This window comes from Hypanus sabinus, unplaced genomic scaffold (assembly GCF_030144855.1).
Source record: "Hypanus sabinus isolate sHypSab1 unplaced genomic scaffold, sHypSab1.hap1 scaffold_414, whole genome shotgun sequence".
In the NCBI taxonomy this organism is placed as follows: Eukaryota; Metazoa; Chordata; class Chondrichthyes; order Myliobatiformes; family Dasyatidae; genus Hypanus; species Hypanus sabinus.
In genome coordinates, this window is record NW_026781294.1 from 342,638 (window position 1) to 356,263 (window position 13,626).

General features: G+C 43.3%; 1 long non-coding RNA gene across 1 annotated transcript in view; it reads right to left on the minus strand.

The window, feature by feature from the left end:
- Nucleotides 1–670: 670 nt before the first annotated feature.
- The window catches only part of LOC132388802 (uncharacterized), a 57,496-nt gene continuing 44,540 nt past the window's right edge, over nt 671–13,626 (minus strand). Inside the window, exons 2-3 of the long non-coding RNA XR_009510348.1 lie at nt 7,359–7,539; nt 671–686 (exon numbers count right to left, since the gene is read on the minus strand). This is a non-coding gene — a long non-coding RNA (uncharacterized LOC132388802). The remainder of the gene's footprint in view (nt 687–7,358; nt 7,540–13,626) is intronic.

Here is a 13,626-nt window from a genome sequence, read left to right on the forward strand (position 1 = left end):
CCTCAATGCAATAGAGCATTCCAATGAGAGTAGAAGGTTGATCAATGATTACAAAATCTGTGCAGTTGAACAAGATCTACCATAACAATCATGGAACCCGGGGTGAGCCGGGGAGTGGTTCACAGCGGTATTCACTGAATTCGTAAATCGTCATTCCTTCGTCTTTGTAATTTTGCAATTTCGTGTTAGGCTATCCATACCTCATCACACTTGGGATTTGACTTGAATTACATCATGTTTATTTTTACCCCAGCTGTTGGAAGACAAGTCAGCCTTGTGTAGTATTGAATATTCAGCGTGCTGGAGCGACTATAAATGAATGACTGTGGAGATTGATCAGCACAGAGTTTCTTCAGCGAGATCGTGAGCAGCTGGAAGACAGGCTGAATCTCACTCAGCATGTTTGAAACAATTTACCGTGTGAGAAACATATATTACTTGATCATTGCCGTCATCGGTGTTTTTGGTAAGATCAGAAGTGAGCTAGCTTTTGCAGTTCTGTGTGCGCGGTCTTTGATGACCGACAGCGTTGTGATGCCGGTGTATTAACGAGTGCGGTACATGCTCTGGGAAGAAATTCTGCCTTCGTTCGAACGTTCCCTCGCAGTTTAAACCGTGGCCTCGGATGAAAGTAAACCGGCCGTTGTAACAGATGCAGTATGGATGATCAGCGAAGTGGTTTCATTCTGTAAATTCATAGCAGACAGTTTTGATTTAATAATGCAAAGCCGCTTTCAAAATAAACTCCCGTCATTCCCTGCGCTCCACACCTTTACTGGCCTCTTTATGCGAATCAATGGCGCAGTATGTTTTGATATCAACTTAAAGATGTTGCTCTGTATTTAAAGAAACTGCTGCAAATTTGAGGGAAATGCGGAAACGTATACAAGTTGAATGTCAGGGTATCGCGGTACACATCACTTCTGAGTCAGACACCAAACGATTGGGAGTTTCGAAAATTGGAAACTGGTCTGTGTGCGTTTTAGTGTACCAAGTTTGCTTCCACGCCCTATTGTATGTGAAATGAAAAGGCAGTTAAGAGCCAACCCAGCGCAGTTAGATGTCAGACAGGGCAAGGATCATGCGAAATTCCGCTCTGGAGCAATGAGCATTCAAGCGTTGGTAATAGTGCTGTAATAATTTGGAAGTATTGCTGAAAGAGGCCGATATTTGAACCACTTATGTTGTCTTTCTTTTGCAAATTGAATGGATTAAACACTAACGTGCAAAAAAATCGGAAAATTCCAAGGGCGAGCCAATATATTTAAAAGCAAAAAATGAAACTTTCAGATAGGATTTATTGACATAGGGTTTATTTATATAGGAAAATGTACAGCAGCAGAGTATCAAAGAAGTGAGACTAAGACATGCAAAACGAGAGAACAAGCAACACACTCAAGTGCTCGTGGAGCACAGCAGGCCAGGCTGCATCTATAGGAGAAGCACTGTCGACGTTTCGGGCCAGGACCCTTCGTCAGGACGTCAGAACGGGAGAAACTAATTTTCTTTCAACTTTGATTTTGTTGGAAGTGAACCGAAACGGAGGGAGTGCGTCTGAGCTGAATGGAGATTGTCAGAACATTGGTGACGGGAATGTGGCGGAAGTTGCCGAGGCATCCTGGCTTTAAACATCAGTCGCAAACTTGCAGGTGGTGGAGTTATATTTATTTTCCCAGAGCGCCCTAGTTTATACGTTTACAACACCTCCTCCCACAAACAGTGCCCCTCCGCCGGTAACGAGTACCGTAACCTTTCAACCAGCATGCACTCGCTTGAAGCAATCTGTTACTCCCACTTTACGCTTTTAATCATCCAATAATTGAACGTTGAGAAAAGTTTTGTCGTTCACAATTTCAGACTTATCTCCGCCCCGAGACCAAAGGAGAGGCGAGACAATAATTCACTCATTCTTCTCGTTGTTCCCGCAGTGAATTTAGTGGCGATTGTGATCCTGTTCGGGGGAAAATGTGGCCTCTCCACCTGCACCACTCGCTACCTGGTGGCTATGGCAGCAGCGGATCTACAAACCATCATCTTTGAGGTCCTACTGTGGCGGGTCAGTTATTATTACTTCCCCGGATCTTTCCTGGACATCACCCCGGTGTGTAGTGTCATTTCTTCCCTGGGTGAAACAGCCACAGACTGTTCTGTCTGGTTCACTGTCGCTTTCACGTTTGATCGGTTTGTCACCATCTGTTGTCTGAATCTGAAAGCAAAGTATTGCACCGGGAACACAGCGGCTGTGCTTTTGGCAACCACCGGCGTTCTGCTCTGTTTTAAAAATGTGCCCAACTTCTTTGTGTATAGTCCTGTGAAACTGATTGGCAATATACCCTGGGACTGCATTCCAAAGCCGGGCTACTATACGTATCCCGGATGGGTGGGATATAGATGGGTCTCTACCGTTCTAACCCCGTTACTCCCATTCGTGTTAATACTACTGTTAAATGTTCTGACAGTCAGACATATTATAGTTACTAGTCGCGTCCGTAAGGGGCTGAGAGGTAACGATAAGGCGGAGAACCGCAGTGACCCGGAGATGGAGAGCAGGAGGAGGTCTGTGATCTTACTTCTCACCATCTCCGGAAGCTTCATCATCCTGTGGTCGGTGAATGTTGCCGAGTTTCTTTATAACACAATTGCTGGATTGGATCAAAATTATTACAACGATTCGGAGTACATATTTCAACAATCCGGATACATGCTGGTGATATTAAGTTGCTGTACAAACACATTTATTTATGGGGTAACTCAGTCCAAGTTCAGAGAGCAGTTCATCAGCGCAGCGAAATATCTGCTCACGTCAACTATTCAACTAATTCATAAATAAAATATTTAAGTTTTTTTAGAGGCGGTCGCAGTGTTTTCCACCTTGACACCGCAGAACTGGCGCTCCTCGGAGAACGTGGCAGGGGTGGGGGTGAATCAAGCCGGTTTAGAGCCCGAGCGGGACATAGAACACTAACAGACCCTTCGGCATCTGCAGCCCGCGACGTCCCCCTCCTAGCAAATATTAAACCCCCGCTACCTTTTACTTGTTTACACTAATTTTCCGCTTCTGTCGCCGCCACACCCCTTTTGACGATGAAACCTGAACCCCATCCTAATACTCATCGGTCAAATGACCTACAAAGCCGTTGCTTCGCGGCGACGGAGAGGAAGCAGAGCACCTGACAGAAATATTGGCGTCACAAGGAGACCGAGGCGGAATTTACACGGAACGGGCGGCAGATCAGATCGGACCTGGTCCATACTCATAGTGAGGAAACAGATCTGCAAAGGCATTCAGAATATTATGTACATCTTCTGCACGTCCTCCAACTCGCTATAAGCAGTCTGCATCCTCGTATACAGATACCTTAACTTCAACTGTGAGTTTACCTGCATCGAGTGAGTTTGTATCAACTTTGTGATGTATTCATCTGCACAGGGAATAGCTCAACATGCCACAACTATCATCTGCAAAAAGTTTATTTCTGAAGTTTTCTTGCATGAAACTGTGAGGAAGGAGCACTTATTACTAATTTCCTTGAGTGTTTTTAGGAAGTAGCACAGAATTTCAACGTAGAATCTGTCAATAGGCACTTGAGAAAGGATTTTAGCGAAAGGTAATTCAGACGGTCAAATTGCACGGTAAAGACCATTACACCACTGGGTGTAGAAGCAGAATTGAGCTATATTTTCCATCGAGGTCTTCCACGTTTCGTCCTTGGGTGGATCTTCCTCAACCCAATCTCTTTCCATCGCCCAGAAACACTTAGACCTATAAAAAACTTCGTTTCCTCACTGCATCTAATGTCTCTACAATTTATTTGTCATCAAATTAGAATCTGCTTGAAATAAATTCCAGCACTGCATTTGTCCTCGTTAATGCCGAAATAACCTGCAAGGTAGCTATCAGGAAATCAGGAGCAAGGAAATAACTCCATATGCATCTCTTATTTCGGACATTTCTCCCCAGTTAAAACTTGCTACACAGAAGACTTTCGTTCCAAAATGCTTCCTCCACACCTTCATACGCAGTATTTCACATGTCACTTATTTCCCCACGATTTCAAAGTGACTGCTCTGCCGGCGACATTAATTGTATCTGCGGGCAAACCCGCCCAGCTGAATCCCATCCAATAGCTGACTCCGCACCGTTGAAAGACTCGTCTACCCTGGCGTATCACTGCTTCCTCCATGTAATGGCACATCTTTAGATATCTCTCGGACTTTCGAAACATTAACGTTTGATGAGGAGGGCACGATGTTCTCTGCAGATGTCACAATGATCTCTGATCTTGTTTCCTATAATATCCCGGGATACAGATGGCCAGGATCCGAGGATATCCATGAAGAACTTCAACACTTCGTCCATTATAATGTTGATATGGCACCGATAGAACAGTCCCCAAAGTGACTCACAAACCTATGTCAGTCCCACGAATAAATGTCGATGTGATATATTCATTTAACACTACCATCATTCTCTTCACATAGATCACCCCTGAGGCTAGCGGTGTCTATTTCACAGCCGCACCCTACACCCAAACATGTATTTACCCATTTACCTCCCAGATGCAGTATATAAATGTGCAGGACGGTGCCAAATTCATTGTTGTTCGTTTTCACGTCTAGATGCGCATTGGTCGACATTTTGCCGTTTCCGCAGCAATTTCGGATTGCAATGCATTTCCTCCTTTCCAAAACTGACGGATTGCAACCTGGAATATCCATACAACTCGATTTATTTTCTTTATGCTCAGCATTAATAGGAACAGGTAACTGCAGAACAAACCCCCTTCTTTCCTAGTTCATTTGCAAAGGTTCCCGCCTCGACAAGCGTTCTTGTCATCCGAGAAGTGTGTTTATTAAAGAAGCATTTGATTAACTTTGCACCAGATTAGCAATCTTCATAAGCCTGGTCCAACAACATTATACATTTCTTAGAGGATTTATGAATTGAGCAGAGCTTACGGTATCGTAAATGTAAGCCGTTAATTACCTGACGCTTTTCGTATCCAAATACACTCTACAATTATACTATTATTTCCATGATTCTAATCTCCAGCTCAATGCTGTATCTACCAACCAGTTACTTGTTTTACTATCTCAATACTCACCGTCGGAACTGGGACAAGAGACAGCGGTGCCATATTCAAATGCAGAGAATGAGGGTGTGTTGAAGGCAAACGCGGCTTGGGTATTGATTCAGATAATTCAAAGTAGCGTTTACTTAGTCATTCGTTCCGGGTACTCTCCTACCGGCGTGGACTCAGCACAAGTGTTCCTCATACCGATCACAGAAGCTGCCTTTGGTTTCCCTAACGTATGTATACTGAGAGTGCAGCGGAGCAAATGGCCTCCCGCGGTCCGAAACATCCATCTCCCACTTTTATCTACACCAAGTTCCCGTTCTCGTCACCGCCACATCCCTTTGGATAACAACTCAGCGGCTCAGGATCTGAGGATATTGGAGACCAAATCGGCAGAAATGCAACTCACTCGTCACTTCAGTCATTTTGCAGAAGACGGAAATGAAGTCTACCGAAACCTGCAGTAAATCTTGCGCAAGTCCTTCGCTTTGGAGAAGCATTTAACACTGCAGACCTCGGGAATTCTGATAATCGTCTTTGCGAATTTCTATGGAGAATCTCAGTGCGTTATCTCCTTCTGGGAAAGAATGTCATCTCGCCTGCTGATTTCTAATAAATTTCCATCCGAGGAAACTGCATGTGGAATCTCCTCTGCATTCACTCCGGTACAATCGCATATTTATTATTATGTATTTAAATCAGTAAAGCCTGAGCTGTCGAGATTGACAAGCACACTCTTACTCAATCGCCAGGAACTTGCGGACTATTCCAGTCGTGTTAAGTATTGTGGCTTTCGGGAAATTTACACAGACGTTGCCGCAGAACGAATTGTTCACTGTTATTGTGCAGTGACATTCGGATGGAACCAGTTGTAGATATTAAAATCGGGAAAATGTATACACTGTCCGTGTACCATAGACTTTCAATTCCCTGTTTTATTTCAGCATTTTTCGAGTTTTTCTCCTTTTTCATTTCTGTACTTCTGTATTCAAATCGATATATTCATGAAATATATTGTTTTTCTTTTGCTTCGATATCCTGTAATATTATATCCAGACGTTTATCATGTATTACCCTATATGTAATAATGGATCAGTTGCAATATACTTGTAAGGCTGTGATTATAAAACTGGAGCAGGATTGTCTTTTTGCAATGAAACATGTCATTATGAGTGGATTTTGGTGACTGTTCTGTACCACTTTATTTTACCTGTATAATTCACATGGAATTAAACTGTTGCAGGCTGATGGAAAGTGTTGGATAGTTTCCAGTTTCTCTTTGCATTTTATTATCTATTTGTTTCTTTGTTTCTTTGTTTATTTATTTTTTATTTACTTTTGTAATTGCAGTTATTTTTCTTCTGAACGCTGGATGTGTACCGCTGTTTGTATCGTCTTTCATTGATTCTACAATGGTTACCATATTTACGGAATATGTCAGCCGGAAAGCGTTCTACAGATATACTAACTAATAGGTACTTTGATCATAAATTGACTTTGAAAGTCAATTGGGTGTATGGTCAGCTCTGCTTAAATTCATCCGGGAAAATTAGCTTGTTATATTCTCAATAACTTTTGTATATCCTCACTATGAACTACTGTAAATTTCTCCACAATCAGGAGTGAATGTTTTCTCTTCACCTAATTTAATCTTTTACAACGTATTCATATTCCAGAAGCCCGAGATGCCAACCGTATGCATTCATTAGCCACATCTCCACGGTCAAGTAACGGTAATAGTTATAATTCGCAAACAAGTCATTTCAGGAGATTCACTGGTCAAACTGTCTCAGTGATAAAGACGTTAAGTCAGTAGTGTTAGCAATACCGCTAAAAGCCAGTAAGTGCAATAATATTTAGGAAATACAATGACAAATCATGGCTTTGTCTTAGAATACACATTACCAGAACATAGAATTTAGAAAAAAGAAATTATAATTTCTATAATGTTTCTATACGGCCACAACGTTGTGCCGACCAAGTAGCCTGCTCTAGAAATTGTCTGGAATTTCCGTAGTGAATAGCCCTCTATAATTCTCAGCTCTTTGTACCTATCTAAGAGGCTCTTAAAAGACTCTATTGCACCCGCTTCCACCACTGCGGACGGCAGAGCATTCCACGCACACATCATTCTCTGCGTGAAAAAAAAATCCCCCTGACGTCAGGTTTAAAAAGAAGACCGTCATATCCAGCGGGCAGCGGAGATAGAGAGAAGAAGAGTGATAGGGCTTTGGGTCAAAAAGGCTTACCCGGTCACGGGACGAGGTGAGGTAGTTTTACCTGTGTTAATTGCGGAAACGAAATATGTGTGTGAAGCCGGTGTTCTATGCTCGGTGTCAGATGTGGGAAGTCCTGGAGTCTCCCATCCTCCCGGACGGCCAAAACTGCACCGGATGTGAGCGAGCTGCAGCATCTTAAGAAGCCGATGCAGCTCAATGAACTTCGCCCGGTTACGGAGACCCTGGAGGTGACAGAAAGGAGTTATTGGCAGTTAGTCACACCGGGCCACAGCAGACAGAAAAATCGGTAATAGTCATGAGAGGGAAGGGGAAGTGTCAGGTACTAGGGAGTACCCCTGTGGCTGTCCCGCTTTACAATAAGTACTCCTGTCTAAGTACTGCTGGAGGGGACAGACTACCGAGGGGAAGTAACAGTGGTAGTGTCTCTAGACCAGAGTTTGGCCCTGTTGCTTAGAAGGGTAGGGAAAGGAAGGGAAAGGCAGTTGTAATAGGGGACTATAGTTAGCGGGTTAGCCAGACGATTCTGTGGACGCAGGAGAGAAACTGCGTGGTTTCTCTGAGTGGTAGTTCGACTCACAGATGCCAGGGTCCAAGATATCCAGCAGTGGGAGGGAATATAGCCAGAGGTCGTGGTACATATTGGTACCAATGGCATAAAAGAAAAGGGAAGAGCTCCTAAAAACAGACGATAGGGAGCTGGGAAGGAAGTTGAGAAGCAAGAGCCCAAAGGTAGTAATCTCGGGATTACTGCCTGTACTACGCGACAGTGGTCATAGGAATAGAATGAGGTGGAGGATAAATGCATGTTTGACTGATTGGAGCAGGGGGCAGGGATTCACATTTCAGGATCATTAGGACCTCTTTTCCGGCAGGTTGACCTGTATAAAATGGAGGTGTTGCACTTGAATCCCAGGAGGACCTGTGTCCTGGCAGGGCGGTTTGATAAGGCTACCGGCGAGAGTTTAAACTAGAATTGTTGGTCGGTGGGAACCGAACTGAAGAGACTGCGGAAGAGGCAGATGGCTCACAAGTAGAGAAAACTTGGAGACAGTGTGTGAGGGAGGATAGACAGGTGATAGAAAAGGGACGCGCTCAGGTCGACGGTTTGAGATGTGTCTATTTTAACGCAACGAGTATTGTGAACAAAGCAGATGAGCTTAGAGCGTGTATCAGTACTTGAAGCTAAGATTTTGTGGAGATAATAGAGACTTAGATGGTTCACGGACAGGATTGATGGTTTCAAGTGCCGGGTTTTAGATGTTTGAGAAAGTACAGGGAGTAAGGCAGTAAAGGTGGAGGCGTGGCACTGCTGATAAGAAATAGTGTCACGGCTGCAGACAAGGTGGACGACATGAAGGAATTGTCGACTGAGTTTCTGTGGATGGAGGTTAGTAATAGGAAGGGGTCAATAACTCTGCTAGGTGTCCTTGTATAGGCGCCAAATAGTAACAGGGATATCGAGAAGCAGATAGGGAAATAGATCCTGGAAATTTGTAATAATAAGAGTTGTCGTGGTGGGAGATTTTAATTTCCCAAATATCGATTGACTTATCCCCAGAGCAAGGGGAGTAGATGGGATGGAGTTTGTAAGGTGTGTTCAGGAAGATCTTTTGACTCAATATGTTTATCAGCCTATAAGAGGAGAAAATGTACTTGATTTGGTATTGGGAAATCAATCTGGTCAGCTGTCAGATCTCTCATTAGGAGAGCGTTTTGGATATAGTGATCATAACTCAAGTCAAGTCTGTTTTTATTGTCATTTCGACCATAACTGCTGGTACACTACATAGTTAAAAACGGGACAAAGTTTTCAGGACCATGGTGCTAGATGAAACAATACAAAAACTTCTCTGAGCTACGTAAAACAACACAGAAATACTACAGTAGACTACAGACCTACCCAGGACTGCACGAAGTGCACAAAACTGTACAGGTACTACGATGAATAATAAAAAAGACATTAGGGACAGTAGCGGGCAGTAAGTTGGTGTCAGTCCAGACTCTGGGTATCGAGGAGTCTGATGGCTTGGGTGAAGAAACTGTTACAAATTCTGGTCCTGAGCTATACTATCTCCTTTACAATAGCTTGATAGGAAGAGATAGGAATTGACAAGTTAATAAAGCATTTTATTGGAGTAAGGGGAATTATAAGGCTCAGGCAGGAACGTGGAAGCTGAAATTAGGAACAGATATTTTCAGGGAAAGGTACGGAAGAAATGTGTCAAATATTCAGGGGATATTTGAGTGGAATTCTGCATAGGTACGTTCCAATGAGACAGCGTAGTAATGGTAGGGTACAGGGACCGTGATGTAGAAAAGCCGTAGTAAATCTAGTCAAGAAGAAAGGAAAAGCTTAAGAAAAGTTCAGAGAGCTTCGTAATCATAGAGATCTAGAAGATTATAAGGCTAAAAGGAAGGAGCTTAAGTAAGAAATTAGGAGAGGCAGAAGGGTCCATGAGAAGGCCTAGGCGGGCAGGATTAGGAAAACCACTAAGGCATTTTACAAGTATGTGAATAGCAAGAGGATTAGATGTGAAAGTATAGGACTCATCAAATGTGACAGTGGGAAAGTGTGTATGGAACCGGAAGAAATAACAGAGGTACTTAATGAATAATTTACTTCAATATTCACTGTGGAAGAGCATCTTGGTGATTGTAGTGATGACGTGCAGCAGACTGAAAAGCTTGAGAATGCAAATATTAGCCAAGAGGATATGCTGGGGCTTTTGGAAAGCATCGACTTGGCTAAGTCGTCGGGGCGGAGAAACCAGGAATGGTACAAGAGTGTATGTTTGTCCATGAGAACTCGCGTGTGTTACCTTGTTCACTCTAATGAATGCAGGCCTTTCTGTGCACACTGAGGTGCGGTGGCTGGGGTCGACAGGTTTGCAACTAAATCGTTGCAACAAATCGTTATATAAAAAAAAACGAAGAACGTCCTATCTCTTCCTATCAAGCTATTGTAAAGGAGATAGTATAGCTCACGACCAGAAATACGGTAATTTACTCTAAACGTTACACATCCATGAAGCGTATTTCCTTCGCACTTGATGCGCCTGACATGGAGAATTTGCTTGAATACTGAACAAATGTATGCCACTGATAACTTTTAAACTAATGTACGAATCACCTTTCCCTCCTTCAGTTCAATGAGAGAATGACAAATTATCCGCTGCTATCTGAAAAGGTCAATGTTCGGCAACTTCATGGTGAAAGCTTCGGCTCCACTGTAATCACACGCATTACCTATGTGGATCAGAATCATTACAACACTCTAATCAGACCATTATTATCGATGAGTCCATCATGACCTTTCCCATCAGTGGAGGCAGGTATTCGGACTGTATTGTACACCATATTATTAATCCGCATCGCCACCATCATTGATGTTTGAAATTCCATTTCCTTGTCCGTCTCTACGTCAGCACTCTCGAGAATTCCGTCCAACTGTGAATATCCCAGCCCAGCTTACGCATGGAAGGTAATCATCTCGTACCTCAATACTGACCCCTGTCTATCCTTCGGTAGCTATCTGACTAAATGACCAATTGAATCCCATAACCAATAATTCATTGAGTTACGACGGCATGGAGTCTCTAGACACAATGAATGACTCTATTTATGACAATTTAAATACATAAACACATCGAGCTAACACGTCAGCGCAAAAGAAAAGACAGAAAATATAACGTTGCGTTATATATACCTTGAAAGTGCAGCTCAGATTGTCAAATAAGTTATTACGACTCTCTGACAACAAGACGAACAATTTTGTTCATCTGCCGAACTATAGTCATTATTGGTACAAGTGTAATGAACACAAATGCTCTGTCGGATTAAGCATTTGCACCAATCCGAGGGTCCTTTACACGGTGATTGAAGTACATTGCTTCATACCCGTGTGAACATTGACGGCTACTGGTCTAGTACGTGAAAGAATGCATGTGTATCATTTGAATGCACATACAAACACCATTGGGGTTCTCAGACCATTGCAGGTCTGGCAGCATCTACAGAAATGAATAAATAGAAGATGTTTCGGGCCAGGACCCTTCGTCGGGGGTGAAACGGAAGGAAGAAGATATTAGAAGAAGTACCTTGGCGGAGGGGAGCAGCACAAGCTAGAAGTGGATAGGTGAAGTCTCATGAGTGGGGAAGGGGGTTAAATAACAGGCTGGGTGGAGGTAAGTGAGATAAAATCAAGGGTCCGCAAAAGAAGGAATCTGATAGAAGAGGATTGTGGATCCTGGAAGAATGGGAAGGAGGAAGTGCAGTACATGAAGGTCATAGACTGGTCAGGAAAAGTGATAGATTTCCAGCGCCGGGAAACGAATAAGTGGAAATTATCGGAAGTCGGAGAAATCAATGTTCCCGCCATCAGATTGAAGGGCACCTGGACGGAATTTGAGGAGTAGCTCATCCAGTCTGAGAGTAGCCTCGTCGTGGCACACGGGATGAACTTTGACCGACAAGTCCGGCAGGGAATGGGACTAGGAACTGAGATGATTGGCTACTGAGAAATGACGCTTCAATCGATAGAACTGACATGCTCGACACAGAATTAATTAATTTGATGAAGGGTCTGGTCCGGAGTGGTCGACAGATTAATCACGTCCAAAGATGTTGCCTGAACTGTTGAGTTCGTCCAGAAATTTGTGGTTGTTGCAGTTAAACTGATTAACGGTTTGTATGCGTTCAATATCTGCGTAACCCTGGCTGCGATATTAGTTTAAGGCTCTTCACTAAATTACAGGAGCGTGATAATAACATATTCGTCTTTATATTTCTGTTGTGAGATCTATAACAGAGACAATTCCCAGAATGAAACAGAGCAGCCGAATGGCGTTGTCCCATTGGTCTATCATTACAAAGTCTATGGATTCTCGGAATTGACAAGACCATGAATAATAATCCTGAAACCGGGGGGTGAGCCTAAGAATATTCAGTAACAACATTCACAGAATTCTCAAATCATCATTTCTTCTTATTTGAGATTTTGCAACTTTTTGTCAACCTTCCGCATCACAACTGGGATTATATTTCAGTGACATCATGGTTATTTTTTTTTTTACCCCAGCTGTTGGAAGGCACGTCAGGCTTGTGCAGTATTGGATATTAAGCGTGCTGGGTCAAGTATAAATGAATGACCGTGGAAATTTAGCTGCTCAGAGTTTCTTCGTCAGGAATAAATGCAGCTGGAAGACAGGCAGGATCTCACACAGAATGTTTGAAGCAGTGTACCTTGTGGGAAAGATATATTACTTGACCATTGCCATTATTGGTGTTCCTGGTAAGAACAGAGACGAACTAACAACTGTTTTTCTGTGAGATCGGTATTTGGACTCATTCAGTTACCGACAGTGTTATGATGGGGTTATATCAGTGAGAGTGGAGCCGACATTGTGATAAAACCGAGCAACACACACAAAATGCCGGTGGAACGCAGCAGGCAGCATCTATTACTGACGAAGGGTCTCGGCCCGAAACGTCGGCAGTGCTTCTTCGATAGATGCTGCCTGGCCTTCTGCGCTCCACCAGCATTTTGAGTGTCTTGCTTGAATTTTCCGCATTTGCAGATACCACCTGTTTGTCGTGACAAAACCGAGTTGGCTGAAAATATCCCGGCAGGTGAAAGTGATGAAGAGTAGAAGATCGGGGAGATGGACTCATGGCAGGCAGTTGTGATTTATCAATGCCCGGTCGCTTGTCGAAGTAAACACCAATAATCCAGCGCACTCGTCACCTTTACGAGCTACTTGGAGTTGCACCAACAACGCGACAGGCTTTACATTCAGATTTCAAGATATTTCTGCAAATCTGAAGGGAACGCATGACACGAATGGACTCGTCCGAGATATTAAACACAATATTAGAACGTTTTTAACATTAACAGGCATTTCGGCCTAGTAGCGTTCACCAAAGTCTTCTTTATAGTGTATCGAAATAACTATAGCGTTTAGATCTGGAAGTCTCTCAGATAATGCTCTGAACTACTCAGTTAGCTCCATGTGTCCAAGGGTTAGGAGGCAACCCGGCGGTGTCCATTAAAAGTCAGACGGAGTAAGGCTCATGAAATACGCCCGCTCTCGGACCACGAACGTCGAAGCATTTGGAATAATAATTTGCAGCAAACCCTAAAAAAGTCAGATGTTTTCAAGTACCGGTATTGTCTTTTCTTTGGTCGTTGGGTGGGATAAGCTAGAACGTGCAAGATCCCTGAAACATTCAGCGGGTCAGGCTAAACGATTAAAAGTGAAAATTGGAAACGTCTGATCGGACACTTTGACATTTTGTGAAATAACCCCGAT